Source organism: Amphiura filiformis, chromosome 1 (assembly GCF_039555335.1).
Source record: "Amphiura filiformis chromosome 1, Afil_fr2py, whole genome shotgun sequence".
NCBI lineage: Eukaryota > Metazoa > Echinodermata > Ophiuroidea > Amphilepidida > Amphiuridae > Amphiura > Amphiura filiformis.
Genome location: NC_092628.1, coordinates 31,044,218 through 31,063,672, shown reverse-complemented (window position 1 = coordinate 31,063,672; position 19,455 = coordinate 31,044,218).

Genomic DNA, 19,455 nt, shown 5'->3' with positions numbered 1-19,455 from the left:
GGTGTGAAAATAATAGTATTCTAATAACACCCGATTAGTCTACAATGGATCTCTAGTGGCTGAAAACACTACCCTGACTTTTAGATTTTAGTGCCGCAAACATCATCCAACAATATCTGAATATGTCTTCCATTCAGTAGATCCAATTTATATGGTAGAAATACTTATTGGTACAAATTCAAAAAACTTAAAGGAATGCGTGTTGTTACGTGCTGGAAGCTCGATGTAGATAATCTTGATTTGAATTCTACGTTTCATTTATATAACATAACCTGTCTGTAAATCAATTTGAATTATTGGAATGAAATACAGAAAACTTACGAGATCAAGAAACTGATACAAAGGACCATTTGATTATGAGGATTGCCAACTTTATGTGGGAAACAATGCAAACTAACACAGCATGCACTGATGGGAATAAAATGGGAACTTTCTTTGCATTAAGATTCGATGATTAGTTTTGTAGTTGATCGGAAAGGTGTCAAAATCTATTTGAAGAGGTTAAGCTTCAATCTGCAAAGAAAGGCATCCTCTACAAGATAATGAACATTATTCCACAAGTGAACACGGTCTTAAAATATAAAAACTCATTTACACGAGGATTTACAAAGTAGGTAAGCTACAATTCACATGAGACTTCAAAAATACGTGTGGAACTGTTTCCATTTGTTAGAAGTGCCTGTAGGGTAAATTGAAATTTGGACTAAAATTAGGATGGTTCTATTTCTTCCATACGTTGTAATCTCCATTTAAAGGGCTATCACTCTAAAATGCGCATCGCATTTCATCAGATTCACTTGATGGGTGACCTGATCCACAGCCTCATCCCTCCACTTTTCCCTATCAAAATGGAGATTTTGGCATCAGAAGAAAGCTCATATTTTTCTCATAATCCCAGTGAAATTTTAGGAATAAAATATAATCCATTTAGATGTTATGAACGAAAATGTGATAGCCTCATCCCCAAATGTGGCACACATACCGTTCTATGGGCCATTGTGAAACACGTTTTTACTTCTAATATCAAAACGGCTACTGTAATTTACCTCAAAATTTGGCAATTGGATTATTTTGTTACAGGTCTCAATGTGATGTAAAAAATACAATATGAAAAATTCTGACCACCTACCTTTAAGAAAGTACCTTTCTTCCCCCCCCCCCCAAGCCGTAGTATTTTGTGTCGCAATATAAAAATCCATAAATACAACAGGGGTGTATTTGTGTGGGTGTAGGGGTTGTGTGTAGGAATGTGGGGAGTAGGGGTGGGGCGGGGGTGTGTGTGGGGTGTGTAGAGGTTGTGTATTGGAGGTGTATATGCGAGATGTGTTGGGGTATGGGTTTTGGGGACAACAAAAGTAAAATACCAGAATATATCGACGGTACTTCTTCAAGTGGTAACATGACATTTAAGCCTTTTTAAAGCTTAATAATCCAATATTTAAAAAGCTTTAAAATAATCTTAATTTAATAAAAATATGTTTTGAAGCATGTAAAATTTCTATTGCACATCAACAATTGTGTACCGTGCTAGTGTTACTCTGTACACCTCTCTTAAAGTCTTACCATGAATATTTAGTTTACTGGGTTAATCAGGATTGTATCGTCCATTATATTTTCAATACAATTGTCAAACAACATTTAACAACAAAAACATGAAGAATGACTTAGAATGTGAAGTTAACACCCCTGGCCAATTTGGTGCCTATTTTTGCATTTTTTTCAAAATTATAGCGCATTGGTGACAAGTAAGATATGAATATTATAGGGCAAGGACTACAACTACTGTACAACTGTTGTCTGTGCTGAAATAAAATTTCCAGTGCAGTAGTTGTAGTCCTTGCCCTATAATATACATATCTTACTTGTCACCAATGCGCTATAATTTTGAGAAAATGCAAAAAAAGGCAAACTAAATTGGGCAGGTGTAATACCCTATAAAATTGTAAAGTTAAATCTGACACTTTGAAATAAGGAAATCGTACCTATTTCTATATCATCATGATGTTCTGTTTCACTCTATAACGCATAGGAATTACAAAATGATTTACATTTAGCCTGGAGTACATGTTAATATGTTTGATTAGAGTCTTGTTGTCGCAGTACGATAAATATTAGATATTTATGAACCAGTTTATTTTTATGCTTCGTCTCTGGAAAGGCATTCCTTTTTAAGCACTTACAGATTTTAAATAATGAATTTTTGGACTATAATGAGCTATTTTGATTGCTAAGTGCCTCCGAATTGAGCACAATGTAATGCTATCTATTAAAAACATACCTATAGTAAAATACAGAGGATGATTTTTAAAAGCACTACCCAACACGCCACTGTGTTGACTTGCGGTTAGCACAGCTGTGTGAGTGAGCATGACACTAATGCTCGCACACTGCATAGACGTGCATGGTTAAATTTTAATTTGGACCGATATATTTACAATAAAAAAACATTCAAAATGCTGGTCGATTTCACATTTTATGTTATCTACAGAAGGTGTGAATTGTACTTTATGCATACATCACTTTTGTTCTGAAATCGACCAAGTAATAATGACACAATTCTTAAACAGCATCTTTTGCACAGAATTCAATGGGATTTGAAAAGTAAAGTGGCAGTTGAAACTCTAGTGATAACACTTTTGCAGTGCATGATGGGGCTTCCTTAAATCATCCTCTGAGTAAAATAGAAGGCTAATAGAATGCTGCATGATTCAAAAACCCCAACAGATGAGAGACATCCGGTAGCATTAGAGGGTTTGCACAATGCATTTCAAAAGCACACACTTCAACGTCTGGTCTAGAGGATTTAGAGGAGTATCGTTTCAAAACTACTCTGCCATAAAAGCCTGAACGTGTGAATTGATAGTAGCAGTAAATTATAAACGTCAATTTAAAAACAATAGTTTGTACATTACCTCATGCACTACAAAATTACACAAGTTATTATGTATCATCTAGTTAGAAGATCAAATATTAGAAATCTCTTTTGCTTTGGGTAAAAAACACGCCACATGTCGTTGTTGGAAATTAGTGATATTTAGGTTAAAAGAATTTCTGTTCGATCAACCATGGTATACTACGTTTGTGTGTCTTCATGGCATACACAAAATTAGCTTGCGAAGTGGCGTTCTGTGAACGGCAAGTTCACGTATAAATCCTGAAATGGCTTGTTTTTACTGCAACTAGCAGTATCCTACTTCTGGGAAGAGTATAGCAACTGCATATATTTTAAATAGAACATGTCACAGGTTGGGTCTCGTAAGAAAGGAGTGGGGATAAGAGGAAGAGAGGGAGGGCATTGATAGTGGACAGAGAGGTGCAGTGGCTTAGCCAAGGGGTGCAAGGACATCTTGTCCCCCTGCTTGTCCTTCCCACTGTGGGATTAAGTGCCTAAGGTAGAGTCTTTTGTGTTTGAGTGTGACCAACAACCCACTCGAAAGAACAAAAGCGTTGATGTAAATCAGAGCAAGAAAATCAATCGATATGAAGTTGACGTAGGAGTAGAAGTAAATTTGCAAACTTCATTTCGCAAACTCGGTCAACCAAACTAACCTTTAATAAATGAAGTTTGCTTTTAATTTGTATCATCTATAAAATGTTACAGATTAGCGTCTGAGCTATCTCATTCTTTTCATGATGAGGTCGTGAGAAGTTAATTAAGAATTGTCTGGTTAAATAGTGCGTAAAGACAAAAGATCATAATGGAGGTATCTATACTACTCTATCAATCCATGCCAGTCTGTACCAATATGGTCCACAGTGCATCTAAGTGAACGACAAATAAATGTTATGGATACCTAAATGTGAGATATGGTTAGCCTAGTCCATAGACACGGAAGAGACTAAGTGCCATGCTGTTCACTTTGTAACTCAGACAGTCATGATCTCGTGACTCAGGCTTGTGTTCGTGACTTAACCAGTTTGAAATAAAGAAATAATCAAGACAGTATTGTAATGCAAACCCATGCACCTTTTTTTATTCACGAGTTCCTGTGTTCCCTTACCGACTTGATGTCAGTTCCTGACTTCCCGACTTTACATGGTCGTTTTGCCCTCCTTGATTCTGCATGGTGAGTCTGGTTTGACAATCGCACAATCACCTAAATCAGGAAGTCGGGAACTCGTGATCACGAGATCCCTAGAACTCAGGACTTGAGAACTAGCTTTGAATATCCTGTTACCAACAACGTAAAAGGCTTAAATAAAACATAATCACACCATTCTGTAATAATTTTACCGTACATCTTGCTACTCTGTTGTTCCCATGTACGCATAACAGCACTTATGCTGAATGCATACTCCATCGCTGAGAGACGAGCGATTGCTATTTGACCAATAAGTTAACGCGCTTTTCCCAACGCAACAATAAACTCGCTACCTTATTGGCAAAAGCCCAATCGCTATCGCTCAGCGATTTAGTATAAAGTATAAAGATACCTGCCTGCTATATCGATATTGATATAGGCCTACATTATAATGGATTTGTAAATTCTTTCATATCAAACATTCAGTGCAATTTTGTCAGGTAATCTGATGTGGTTTTCAGTACATATCACATTACATGTATGCAGATGGTTGGCCCACTTAATTGATCCAATATTATTATGAGCTATTATGTTACTGTATATCTGTAAAAGGGTTTCCAGTTTGGCAGATCTGCTTTTAGAATATTGTTGACATATTCTTCAAAAACTCTAAGTGTGCTTTGCAAGCCATGGGGCCAAAGATAATGCAGAAATGTAAGTCTTGTTGTGCAGTGCGGAAACGATTCAAAACATTTTTTTTTAAATCAACAAGCATAAGAACAGTTGAACCATGAATGAAAAATTATTTTGCATTTCTAAGAATCTACTAAATAAGACACATACAAGCTTTATACTTCCTTATCTGCTTAGGTGAGGGTGCTCTGTTATCTGCTCGGCCTTTGCCTGGTGTTCGGCCTGCAGTTGAAGATCCATGCCTGTGTCTTTTCACCTGGGATCTAGTCCTTCCATCTTGTTGGAGGACGATCTGGTTGTCCACGCCTAATAATGTCTTGAGTATATGCTTCGTTTATAGCAGTCTGTGTTGTGGCAGAGTGTTGTGGTATCCTGGCTATGCACAAACCACTTCAAGAAAACATTTTTTAAACATTGCTTGTTTATGTCCATAAGCTAACCATGACGTAAGACTTACTGCCTCACCACAACATCAGAACATTGTACGTATTAAGCTTTTATATAGGGGTGCTGTTTTTGACTAAATGGAGGGTTCATCACTGTTATTTTTATAATTTTCTTGTCTTGAAAACAAAAGAAAGTAAAAGACTGTAAACATTTAGAGCTCAGTTGTTCAAATGGGTAAAATTAGAAAACTGTTCAAGTGGTAACTGCCGGGTGTAACTGATAAAATTATGCTTGCGTCCTCATGTGTACGAAACAAAATATGGGTACAAGGGGCGCTGATCATTGATTTTAAAATAGTCGTGACTTACATTGACTTGATTTGATAGTGTATAATAACATGGCATTCTTGAGAGACGTCCCAATACAGTCTGGTGTTCGGGGAAGTCGGGCAGCAATGGATTTGGTTTTTTCAGCTCAGTGGTGCACGGTCCTTTCCATTCCAATATCCATATGTTTGTTTATCATGAGCAAATGTTTCCAGTATTGTGCGATGACTCTTGAAAGTTCAATTGCTATTTATTTTATTATCTAGCCAGATTTTAGCCTTATCGATTTATGGCCAGGACTATAGTTCGAATCATTTGTTTGACGTCAATCGATAATGAGGTCCTCTTTGCAATGAAATGTGATTCAAAAGATTCAAAATATGTCAAATCCCGAGGACTGGAAAAAGGCGAATGTTGTGCCTATTTTACAAAAAGGGTTCCAAGAATGATTTCTGAAACTACCGGCCCATATCTCTGTGCTCTACAGTTAGAAAAGTTATGGAGAGGATTGTTGCCAATGGACTGCAATCGCACCTGATACCGCATAATATTAGTCCATACAGGACCAACGCAATATGTAGCACTATTATCAACGCCGTCAGGCGTTGGTCCTTATAGATTGGTGCTCTACCCCCAGCAGCGCAATCGAATTACCATAAGCAGTGACATGAACCAACCCAGTTAATGACAACGTAATAACTCCAAATATGGTTGGTAACCACGCCCATCATTTAACCGCATCTGTTATGTAACTGGGACGAGTACGCTCTAGTCATCTCAATCGATTGATTTTGAGATTGCATGGATCAAAACACTTCACACTTTTGAAGTAGCTGGGTTTCGATAGACCAGCAGTGTAGGCCTAAACTGTGATATCATATTAATTTATTTTTGTAAAATCAGTGTTATTTTATTAGTAGCCTATTAGTCTGGTTCTATTTTGGAAATGTGCTTATTTAAGCGGCAAGTTCGCGTAAAAGCTGGCAACCACATTGTTTTGTTTCATTCGGGTATGCTGAATTCAAAACTTTTGTCAACCATTGGAACTCCGTGACCCTCAAAAAGACCCTCAAACACCCTACATGCTCATAGTCATATAGGGGCAAAATTAAACATGCTCCAAATTCACTAAAAACATGTCAAATTATTTGTCTAGGTCCAAGGATTACAAAAGTAAAACATATTTGCACGTAGGACATATAGTTACCAAGTTTTGAGGCTCGACAGGTCCAAGGTCAATTTGCATGCTAGGGGTGAAAAAGTAAAAGTCACTCCGATTTTCGAAAAATGGATGCAAACTGTTCTTCAAGTACAAGTTCAAGGGATTCTTTGATTAATCACTCAATCGTTGTTTCATTCAACCAACATCCGCCCAATAAGTATTCAACAAACAATCAATAAAACAATCAGAATCATTTAATGAATTGATTAATGAATTATTTGATATGGAGGTCATCCAATCAATCAATATAATATAATAATATAATATAATAGAATCACAATAAATTAATAGTCAGTCTGATGAAATTAAATTTGAACTACTCATCAAGCATCAATCAATAATCATTCGTTCGATCAATCGATCAATTATTAACAAATTACATTGCAGTCTCGCAATTAATGTACCGTATCTTGGTGTTAAAATATCAATCAATCAAGTAATCGAGTCAAGCAACCACTCAATTTATAATCAGTCTCTCAATTGTCTCTTCATGGTCTTACACTAGGATCCACAACATGCTCATCTCAAAGGCACAATTCTTTAACCCCAATACATATGTATAGTCATTGAATGACCTTTGAACATTTGGATACAAAACTCATACTCTGAAACTTGAGGTCAAATTTGCACTATTGAGTATTTAATTGAGGTTATTGAACTATGTCATTAGGATGAGGCCATTGTGGTCCATAGTGTTAGATCTGGCAATCTCAATCAGTCAGCCAAATAGTTATTGACCGCTCATAACTTCATCAATCTCAAATTAATCAGTCTCTCAATCAACCAATCTACCAATCATTCATTCTATAATTCAATTACAAATTGCATTCGTTTATAATTCATATGCATGATATTCATTCATTAGTGACTGATTAAGCATCAATAATCATTAATACTCTGGTTCTGATATGATTAGTCTTTGATCTAAAAATCTCTAAACAAAAAGTAAGCAAGCAAAAATGAAAGAAATCATAATTTCTCGATATAAGCTATATAAGCCTGATCAATGGCAATATATAAATCAATCAACGAAAATAAAATAAATAAATGAATAATTAATGAACACACATTAATAATAAAACATAAATGATGATACATGAAATAAATGTAATTATAGGCCCGTATTAAATAATGAAAGAAAGAAAGAGAGAAGGAAAGAAAGAAAGAAGGAAAGAAAGAAAGAACTTGCTGAACTTCTTTTTTCAAGAAAAGGAATTAAAGTAAATAAATGAGTGAAACCCAAAGTTTTTATGAAGCGTGTGTCCTCCAATTCTATATTTTTCTTAAACATTTTAAACGAATAGGCCAACTATCCCAATTAATAGAGGTTGCGCATATGACGTATCATACCGTAAATATGGTGGTATACTCAAATCCATTCAACAAAAGCATGATTGCAATCTACCGAGACAGTTCGTCTCACACATATAACAAATGCACTACAATTAAATAGGTTTATGACAACATTTGATTGAATGGACTGCACTGCAATCAATAATTTCAAGCACAACCTTTATACAAAAATAGTAAGGAATCGAGGTTAACCAGGACAATATTAAATGTAGTGATGACAAAAGGAATTGATTGTGTGCAACCTACAGGTCAGTGAACTGAGGGTAAGAAGAAAACCGAGTATTATAACAGGATTAACACATGCAACTGAAGAGGGTTAATAATCAATTTTGTTACGCAATACTGGTGTCAATTCCAAGCTGGAAGCTAGTGTTCTGGTAGCAGGTAGGCAAGCCACACCTACTGACAGCTATTGATGATATTTAGTCAATCGGATTGGCTGAATATCATTAGTAGCTAATCAGTAGGCGTGGTTAATCAGTTTGAGATTTCCCTCGACTTTCCAGGTCAGGATATGTCTAATCTAGAAGGACCCACGCCTGACGGCGTGGACTATCTTACTAAATGGAGCGTGGTCCTCCTTGAAGGACTACATAATATTGTCTCAGACGGTCAACAAGGTTTATGTCCAGGAATATCGTATGATACACAGATTGTCACCATGTACCATGACTGGGCGTGTCCATTTTGGACGAACGCTTTTACTCCAAGAATTGTTGTGGTGTTCCTCGACTGGTTCAAACCCTTTGACAAGGTTAATTCCAGGGTCTATGGTTAGCCATAGTCTTCTTCTGTCTGAGCTTCATGCATATGGTATGTGGTCAAATGCTTAAATGGTTCACCTCGTACCTCTATAAAAGAATAAAAAGGGTGCAATATCGTGGTAAATTCTCCGATTGGATTCGTGTTTGGTCCGGAGTCAAACAGAGCTCCACGGCCCTGATTTGGTAAAATGATCCAACTTGAAAATCGCTGTTTCGAGAAAAAGAGCTTTTAAGTTTGAACACTTGACGTTTTTCTTTATGAATAAAATAAATTATTAAACACATCTAATATCTTAGAAAATATATAAATAGAAAATATAAAAATCTTCTTATTTGCAAAAATTTGGCTAATTTGGTTGAGTAATTTTGAAATGACAATAATTTTTAGGAAGTTAGGTTGTTTTACATTGTTTTACCTCGTAACAAAAAAAAAATTAAGTTAGATCGTTTTACCAAATCAGGGCCGTGACCATTCTAGCTCATTCTTGGCCCCCTACTACCAATGCCCATGTTCTTGATCTTCCCTGTTTTGTTTCATCGTCTCTTCCACAGTATGCACACGACACGGTCCTTTATAGACCTATTACATCTCCTTAATATTCTTTAGGATGACTTAGATGCAATTAGGACATTGAGTACCATCAATAAACTTCCCCTCAATGCTGTTAAATGTGTGGTAATGCGAATTATCAAATCCCGTCGTCCTATTTCCATTAGATATCACATGGGTGATATTCCTATTGAAACCGTTTCTACGCACACGTTGTCTTGTCATCAAACCTTGAGTGCGGTCCCCATGTTCACACTATCACTAGAATAGTAAGGTCCAGCGTTTGCCTGTCTTCAACTAAAGAACGGTTGGATCCGGATACCATGAAGAAGCTTTTCTGATCTCCAGTTTGGGCTCCTAACAGAGAGGGTCACAAAAATAAACTGAAAAGAGACAGCTGCTATACTCTTCCCAGAAGTAGGATACTGCTAGCTTCAGTAAAAACAAGAAAGTTCACCAGATACTTGTTGTGAATACTCTCAATCATCTGGGAATCATACAATGAGAGAATAAATTTAATCTATTCAACCAGATTAACGTACCTTGGAGCAACCAGATACTGTTTCCCTGGTTCCTGTCAGTCCAGGCCTTCTTACAGCACAAGGCTCCAGACCCTTGAGATTCCCACCATTCTTTCTCGTTTAGACTATCTTCGCATTATGTTTACTGTTGGGTGTCTGTGGAATAAATACAATATTAACTGGGCTGACTATATCAAGCTAATTAATACTCTTTCCTTCAGGTAAGTTGTCAACATAGATATTTCCGGCATTTCCATCGCAGCTGGACTGATGTTTTCCATAATTCCTTAGTTTGTCGCATTCTTTAGTCCACCTTCCCTGGGCTCTGGAATTGGTAATATTTAGCCATCGAACTTTGCCTGTTTTTGTGCTCGTTTGTGCCTACTTGGTGCAGCGTGTCTGCTTATGTGCACAGTGATGTTAATCACTTGTTCCATTGCACTTTTGTATTCTCATTGATCCCACTTGTTTTTCCTGGTTTAACACTTCTGTGGGCCTTGGAATTAGTAATTTCTTTGCAATATCAAGATGGATTACCATGAATCAAATCTGGGTTAATCATGTTAATTTTGTGTGGTTTATTCTTATTTTTATAAAATACAATAGAACTTGTTCAGAAAAGTTCAAGTGGCGCATATCACAAGTAGTCTACAAGTTAGCTTGAGGTATTCATATGTAAGAATACATACTTAATGTTCTAGTCTGTATTTTACTTGTTTCTCCACATCAAGTTAGTATACCTTGCCCTTTTTCTTTCTAGTTATATAAAGTCACTTAATTTACATCCATGAAAAAAATCAGCTGCTGTGTGTCGGCACTAATGTAACAAGATATATTTGGGATGGTTTCGTTAATATTAATGATTGTTATGACAATTGTATTCATGGTATTGGTCCACGCAAATGGCAAGATTAGTAATACAAAACTGACCAGAATCATGCTGATAATATCAAACCCTACAGTCATGACATTTGATCAGTAGGTATTACTAAAACGACTTAAGTATATCTGGTTCTTCATTTCGTCCTACTTCTTTCTGTATAATGTGTCTGTGGTTTGAATGGCTGCACTACAAAATTCCTATTGGGTCCGCCTGCACAGGTACACCGTCGCCAAGGTACTTGGCTGGTACTATGCTGTACCAGGAGAACCATTGTATAATTTTAATACCGGTGCAGTACCGCTGCTGGTGGGTCCTGTGCAGTTTTATAGCAGCATTGGTACTCTGTAGGTACTCTGTGTCCCATTCATGTACCTTGGCGAGTGTACCTGTGCAGTATGAATGAATCTTGTAGTAGGGATGCCCACTCTCAATACAGTTTCCACTAGAACGATTTTTCATTTACTGTGTGCGTGCACTGACACACGTATTGTCTATGGAGAAACTGATCGATACAAGAAATCCCAGGCATGTTAAATGGCGTACATACTTGTTTTGATCCAAATGTAGGCCTATATCAGGGTGTTTCAAGAAATTCCTGATTCCACCAGAAAACATTCACCAAACTTTTTCCTGTTTGGTCAGTAAATAGAGAGGACCTTCCTGCATGAAGAGATCAACTTTTTTTAATGAAAAATTTAATGAGAGGAGAACTACAACAGGTTGAAGTGACACCATTCCGTGCATCAGGTGTTCAAACGCAATTATCTCCGAATTTGGAGTGAATCAGACAAGCAAACTTACATACTCATAAAATGTAACTATTTATGAAGACAAAATGTGTAGGATGTTAAGAAATTTAAGAATGTTTAAGCCTACCGCGGCCCATCTCAAATCATGCACTTCCCCGTGCACTTCTCACTACCATGTCCATTTCATAGGGAGTATAAAACCCGGGGACCATCATGGCTTCCATGCACACAGTGTATTGCTCAATGTAGTAAAGATAACCTTTGAGTTGGAGCAAATTTCTCAAAATTGGTAGTGATTAATGTTACCAAACTTATGCCATGATGAAATATAATAATTTTTGAAGATAAAATGTGCTGACCTTAAAGATTGAACAATGTTTAAGACTACCGCTTTTCATTTGAAATAATGCACTTATTGTTCATCTCCTCTATGGAGATATTTTCCATGGCGGCCATCTATGATCATGCTTGAGGTTTCAACAAACAAACCATGGGTTTTGAGGTCTTATAGTTTTTGTTGTATGTCAACAAAATCGATTAAATTTTCAGGATGATCTTATTTTCATGTTGTTTTAAGCAAATATAATGTTCCAGATAAGATAGTTAATAAATACATTAAGAAAAAGTACCTTAAAGTTGCACTTTCTGTTAGTATTCCTTTTTGGACTTTAACTTTTTAACATGTTCTAGCAGCCCTATATAAAACCGTGACACTCGAAAGGCCATATCTCTGGAATGAAACGTCCGATTAAGATTATTTAAACGCCAAAATGTTTCTTTCATCAATTCCCATCCAATAAGTTAGGTCTGAATCAATTTAAAAGTACTTCAATTTTTAGTGGACATGCCTACTTGTAGTGTAAATATGTATTACTATCTGAAATCAAAGGTTTTCACACGTCCTCATGCAGACAAGATCTTGAGGAACTCCACAGACACATAATTGCACAAGTTGATATCCTCAGACAGGACAGACCTCCCATACGTGGTGTGAATCCCATGTTGAGGACAGCTGAAATCTGCATACAGATGAGTGGTATGGCCATGTGAAGACCAAGACTGTCTATTACTGTAAAAAATGGTGAAACGTGTGATATTCATGTTGTTTTGATTTCAATTGACTTTGCGCAACTGCATTTTTACTCGGCTAATCATAGAGCATTTTGACAAAATGCTTCATACGGTTAATCTAGTGGCATTTTCAGGCTGTTTACTTTTTTATATAGGCCTAGTATTAGCTCTAAGCGAAATAAGCAAGTAGTGTTGAAACCTTATTAAATTATTCTTAATATGATACTGTTTATTGACAACTTTATTTATGAAATTCAAAATATTTAATTATGCATTTCTTATGACGAATACATATCGTATTTTCACTATTTTGTTATTACTCTATTCATTGACATGTACCCGTTCTATTTACTTATGTAATAAAGGATGGTTAATGGAAAGATAAGCCTATGCATGTTTTCAGTTGAATGATATTACCATCAGAAGTAATTCGAATTTATTAATAATATAAAAATATTTCAAATGTTATGTAAAATACATTATACAATATTATACAATTCAACTATAGTCGGTAGATATTAAAATTGGTTTCGTATTGTAAATTTTAGTATCGTGAATTATTCAGCCATTTAGACTATAACTAACCATAATCGTATAATCATTGACATTTAATGATGAAAATTTCAAAAATTGTAATTTTATTAGGCCTATATTGAAAATTATATGAAAGTCGACTTTGTTTTGGCGAGATAAATTGAAATGATGTATTTTTTATCTTAAAGAAAACGGTTGAATCAGCTCATATTCTCACTTTTCAATAATCTTACATAAATGAATAGTACAATGCAACTGCACGGGATTGCAGCCCCTATTAGTTTTTTTGATATGGCACAGTCGGCAACATGTTTTAAAACGACGAGCACACCAGTGCTATAGGGCAAAATAGAAGTAACATGAGGAATAAAAAATGTAGATTTGTTTCCAAACAGATCCAGATTTTTGCGCCTTCAAATAATAAAAGTGTCCTTTGGAACAATTAGAAAGAGTCTAAAAATAATAATAAAAAAACCAGCAAACACAAACTGACAAACATATTTTTAAAACGTTATAAACGTATTTTAAATGTGTAATAGTTTTCATAAAATAATGTTGGGCTAAACTAATAACGTTTCATATCAAAACATATTATTTCAAATGTTTTCAATCTGTTGGTCGATCCTTTATGTAATTATTTCGTGTAATCTAATCCTAACTCTAACCCTAACTCTAACCCTAATCATAATCCTAACCCTAATCCTAACCCTAACCCTAATCCTAACCCTAATCCTAACCCTAATCCTAACCCTAAACTACCCCGCAAAAATTGTGTCTTACCTGAGGACACTAATTTAAGACGCGACTTTGAAGCCACTTTTTAGCCATGTCCTTATGCAAGTCATGTCTTGCATGGAGATATGGCTTGTGGAAAGACAGGACTTTGAACTATGTCCTTATCCAAGACATGACTAGCTACGAGACATCAACAAAGTATGTAGCTAGCCTTAAGTCATGTCTTAATTATAGGATCAGAATGGGACATGACTTACTTCATGTCCTAATCAAAGACACATTATTGAATAAGTGACTTCTAACAAGTCATTAATGCTTCGAGTCGTGTCTTATCACAATTTCCTATGTCTCTAAACTAGACATGACTGATATGCATAAAGTCATGACTAACCACAAGATATGTGGTTATGATATGTGACTTGCACAAAGACGCTAAATTAAGACATGTCTTATGAAGACATGTCTCTATGCCAGAAACAATTTTTGCAGTGTAACCCTAACCTTAACCCTAACCTTAACCCTAATTTCGAGTAAAATTACATGAAGGAATAATCAATCTGTTGGCAAACATTTGCCCAAAATATTTTGTCAATAGTAACATTAATATGTCCCAATGTTTTCGAATGTTTCGAAACATTCTATATCCTTTTATACCTCTTTATATAACCCAACATTAAAAACGGTTCCTGTAAAACGAGTTTATATTTGGTGGAAAATTCATGATTTTATCATAGATTAACAATGTTGTACCAGGTAATTTTTCATAAGAATTAAATGAAGCATTGCTTTTAAACTATAAAAATAAAAAATATATTCACGACACTTGCCATCCCTACATTTCCATAACAACAAGAGCGATACAGGGATAGGTTATCTATAATACACTGTAAAAAATAACAGATAACACTTGATAAACACTAAAACACGTAAACTAATCTTATATTTTACACGTAAAAGTATATGAGGTGTTGCATATATACGATCAACACCATAAAACGTTTACAAAGGATTTTGTGATAAATATATAAACACTCCACAGGACGTTTAAATCGCCGATATAAACAACTAATCCATCAATAAATCTTTCATTAACGTGTTATAGTGTTAACCGTATGCAACGCCTCCCTCCTATTATACTTTTACATGTTATACATATTTTATGTTATACATATATTACATGTTTTACATATTATACTTTTACATGTAGAATATAAAATGTAGAATATAAAAATAAACGCGTTATCCGTTGTTTTTTTCAATGTAGTGTAGACATAGGCACTACCTTGTTAATTGTGGGTGAATTCTTTGAAATGTGTTGATTCGTATGCCGGCTGAAAATCGTGAATTGGGCCCACAGTTGGTTGAGGGGAAAAATATTGTGCAAGACTGACTATTCTAAACGTTTTGTTTTTTAAAAAAAAAAAGGGTTCAACAAGTACAAAATGTGAAAATGTGCCTCAGGCTACTACATTTTAGAACCGTGCATATTTTGGAACAAGTTACTAGAGGGGAAATCGCTGTTCAATTTCTTCCATCCCACACCACATTTCGCCATAATACATTCTAGAAACGCTTGCTGTTAGAATAAGAAAAATTTTAATGCTAATTTATTGCACATTCTAGGGAAGCGTGGTTACCTTTTAAAATAACCGAGTGAGAGGGTTTTCAAGAAAATATTTTTCCTGTCAAAACTGAAGCATCCTCTGTATAAAAGAAAATATGAATATTAACTGCACATCATATATAACGATTCGTGATACCCAATTGTGGCACATTTGATGTCGTTTAAGAAGCAGAGAATTTTATTTCAATTTTTATATACGCCAAAATATTTTTTAATTGAGCAAGAATAAGGATAGAAAAAACGTTGAAAATCCTATGTGAATATTACATTAGACCCAACCAAAGATTACTGTTTCGTTTTTATGGTAATCTAATCTTTTATTTCCTGAAAAAACATGTTGGGTCTAATGTCGAATATTCACATACTTGATCAAAACATCGAACGTGTATACAAGAAAATTGTAGGTTTTCCTCTATGGTATTTTACTGACCATGGAAATGTACTGAGACACAAGCACGTGTCAAAATCGATATAATGTATTGTCCATATAGACGCCCAGTTATCATGTTTATTGTTGGATTTTTTTTGTATAAAACACGCAGTTAACAATAATTGAGCGCTAATAATACACATAAATGTTTTTAGGCTTAAAATTCCAAAATATGGTACGTTTTCTGCCTTTGCTTGTCACGTGGTAGGCCTATGTTGAAGTTGCGATTATATCTTCAAATAAGTTTCAAATGAATTCCAACAAGACAAGTGGCCGAGTTGTCTAAGGCGCTGGGTTCATAGTGTGTCCAAAGCAGTCCGCCGCCGTGAGTTCGAACCCTCCTCCGTCAAACTTTAATGAAGTAAAATTAAAATTAAAATTTTACTTTAAAAAAATTTCATATTGGGGAAATGTGACTGGCAGAATTTATGTATGGCGTGGAGTGGTGTGCTTCCATCCATGCATATATAATTTAAATTCGGTGAGAATAGACAATGATAGAAGTATTATTGTATTCTTACATTGAATACCTCAAGCTAACTTGTGAAATGCGCCACTTGAACTTTTCTGAACAAGTTCTATTGTATTTTATGAAGATAACAATAAACCACACAAAATTAACATGATTAACCCAGATTAGATTCATGGTAATCCATCTTGATATTGCAAAGAAATTAGGGCAAACAATGTGTTTGACAATAGGCCTATGTAAGTCTTACAAACATCTGTACATTTCAATTGAAAAAAAAAAATCCGGAAAATGGATTAATATTATTATAGTAGACTACATTTTATTAGTTGAAATTTACTAATCATTGGTTTTTTTTTCTTACAGTTAGTAATTTCACCGGTGTAGTTAATTAACATTGTTAAGTTTTAGATCATAATTATAATTACTGTCCCAATTACCATGCATCTATTATGTAAGGGGGGGTATGAAATCAATGTTTTGGTTCTAAGATTTTCATGAATTGATGCATGCGAGGGAGGGAAAATGAGGGAATCTCAAAAAAGGTGGAAAATTAAAAAAACAAAACAATTTTATGACCCTCCCCCCTCATCTATCCCCCCTAAACAGGCTAGAATTGTCTTGAAATCTGTCTTTTTGAAAAACATTTTGATCATCAACCCCCCCGCAGTAGCCTATATTTAGGCCCCCCTTCCGAAAAAAAATGATAGTCCCCTTCACCATTCGGAGCCTGAGGTAGGCCTACACATAATTCTTGCATCATCCCTTTACTCTACTCTAGTCAGCATGGTCAGAGAATCTGAGTGTCAACCCGGTGTAAACCTACCCCCCCCGGTCTTTGCTTTGGGAGCCAGGGGCTATTTTAACGTGCCTCCTGGCACGTTCGTGCAGTGAGAATAAAAATCCGTGCAGTGAGAATTAAAAATCCGTGCTTAAAATAATTTCTATACTATTCAAGTTTTAAGCATAATAATGACCAGGAAGTTAAAGCAGTTCCGCATCATACACATAACGTTTTACAGAAAACGTTTAAATGTCGGGTCATATAGATATAAATGTTTTGCAGGTCCTCTATATATCCCGACATTTAAATGTTTTTAAACCATTTTGACAAAAACTAAATCGCGTTTATAAATTATAACGTTTTAAAAACATTTGTGTGTTTGCTGGTTCCGCCTTAAAGCAAGACTGGTCGAGTCAAAATTCTCTCCAAAAGTTTAATTTGTGCATGCAGTCAAACGAGAGAAAAAATCAAGCAAAATTGCCTTACGCCTCTGGTAACGCCTTTTCTCCCCAATTTTTCTATCACTCAGGACTTTGGAAAAACGGGGCAAAGTGGTAAAAGGTGTGTTTTTATGCAACTTTGTATGAGTTTGTATGCGTTTTTTGCATTCTTATTAACATTAAACCATAATACCATTTAACTCGATATCAGTAAACCAGCTACAGTGTACGTTCATCCCGATGAACGTACGTTTGATATTTATTACCAGAAAGGTGGAAAAAGAGACACACGTAGAACCGAAAAAAATATACAATTTTGTTGAATGAACAGAGTTCAACAAACCATAACCCCGCTTCTGGATATCGTTTGAAGTCAAATGATATACCATTTTAAAGCTTATGATTTATATTTTCTAAACACGAAATAACACGTATACCGGGGGCCGAGTTTACGGCTGATTCGTGGTGTCCATTCACATATGAAAATTTTGACATCTCGTATTGAAGATATATAGATTTTCCCCAAAACACTTAAAAAATTGAGGCCTTTTGGGAAAAAATGTAATATCTTCAATATGAAAGATCAACATTTTTAATTGATTGTCGACTTTTCATCCCAGCTACATACATTATAAGTACATATCATTATATTTATTATGTTTACTTTGAGGACTGTTAAATGTTAAAAATGTCAAAAATATCAATTGTTGATAATTTGCCCTAAAATTTTTTATTGCATTGCGAATTTCAGACAATCAAAATTACCAATCAGGTACAATGTACCACAAAAAAACCACGTGAAAACGACGCTATCCGAGCCCTTAAGTAGAGACATAGGCTACGTGTAATTCAATGGGGCTTCAACTTTGCCACGGATTTTTCACGGAAAATTGTCTCCTAGTGAATACTGCTGTTTCCTTATTTGTTTGTTTGATTTTTTCTTTTCTACATAGGCCCTAATGATAATTTGTGGCCGTACACTACGAATGAGCCGTAAAGTCGGCAAATTGTATTCTGAGTTACAGTGTAAAATGTGCGTGAAGGTCGTATTCATAAGTACCTCAATTTGGTGCGACATGTATCTCATTTGATAGCGCCAGTCAAACACCGTATAAACCAACCAATAATCCTATTGCTGAAGAGGATACACAAGCTTCTAACTATTTCTATAGAATCCTTAAATAGCTCTAGACTTTGGCTAAATCCTGTTCAAGTGGTGGGTTACAAAGCATTTTGTCTAGGTATGTTTAACCTACAATTAACAATAAGAGGACATTCGTGAACCTCGTTGACTTGGGGATGATTTGAAATAACCGCCAATTATGACTGTTTGATATTTATTACCAGCAATGTGGAAAAGGAGTCACATGTAGGCCCAGAACCAAAACAGGTACATTTTGATGAAGAAACAGAGTTCAACAAACCATAACCACGCTTCTGGATATCGTTTCAAGTCAAATAATATACAATTTTTAAAGCCTGTGATATATATTTTCTAAATACGAAATAAAACAAAATTGACCGGGGCCGACATTACGGCTGATTCGTGGTGTACGGTCACATCAGTTGTTAAAACTCTCACTGAGATCACTGAATTGGAGTTTAACCCTGCCTTTGTGAACCAGGTGTATACTTTCATCAAGCTGTGGCTAATAAAAATAATGACATGTAAATTTAATTGATTTACATTTCAAAGAAAACCCACCCTTGTAAATAGTAAATAAATTGTAGGCACATGTGCGCATTTCGTGTAACTTTTTTCCGTTTTTACATTCTGATTAACATTTTTTAATCGTTAACTTCGCATTTAGCGAACCAGGTGTGTACTTTCATCGTGTTCTATCGATAAGTTTCGAAATGACAACAAGAATCCTGAACCAAATGGCCAATCGTGGCTG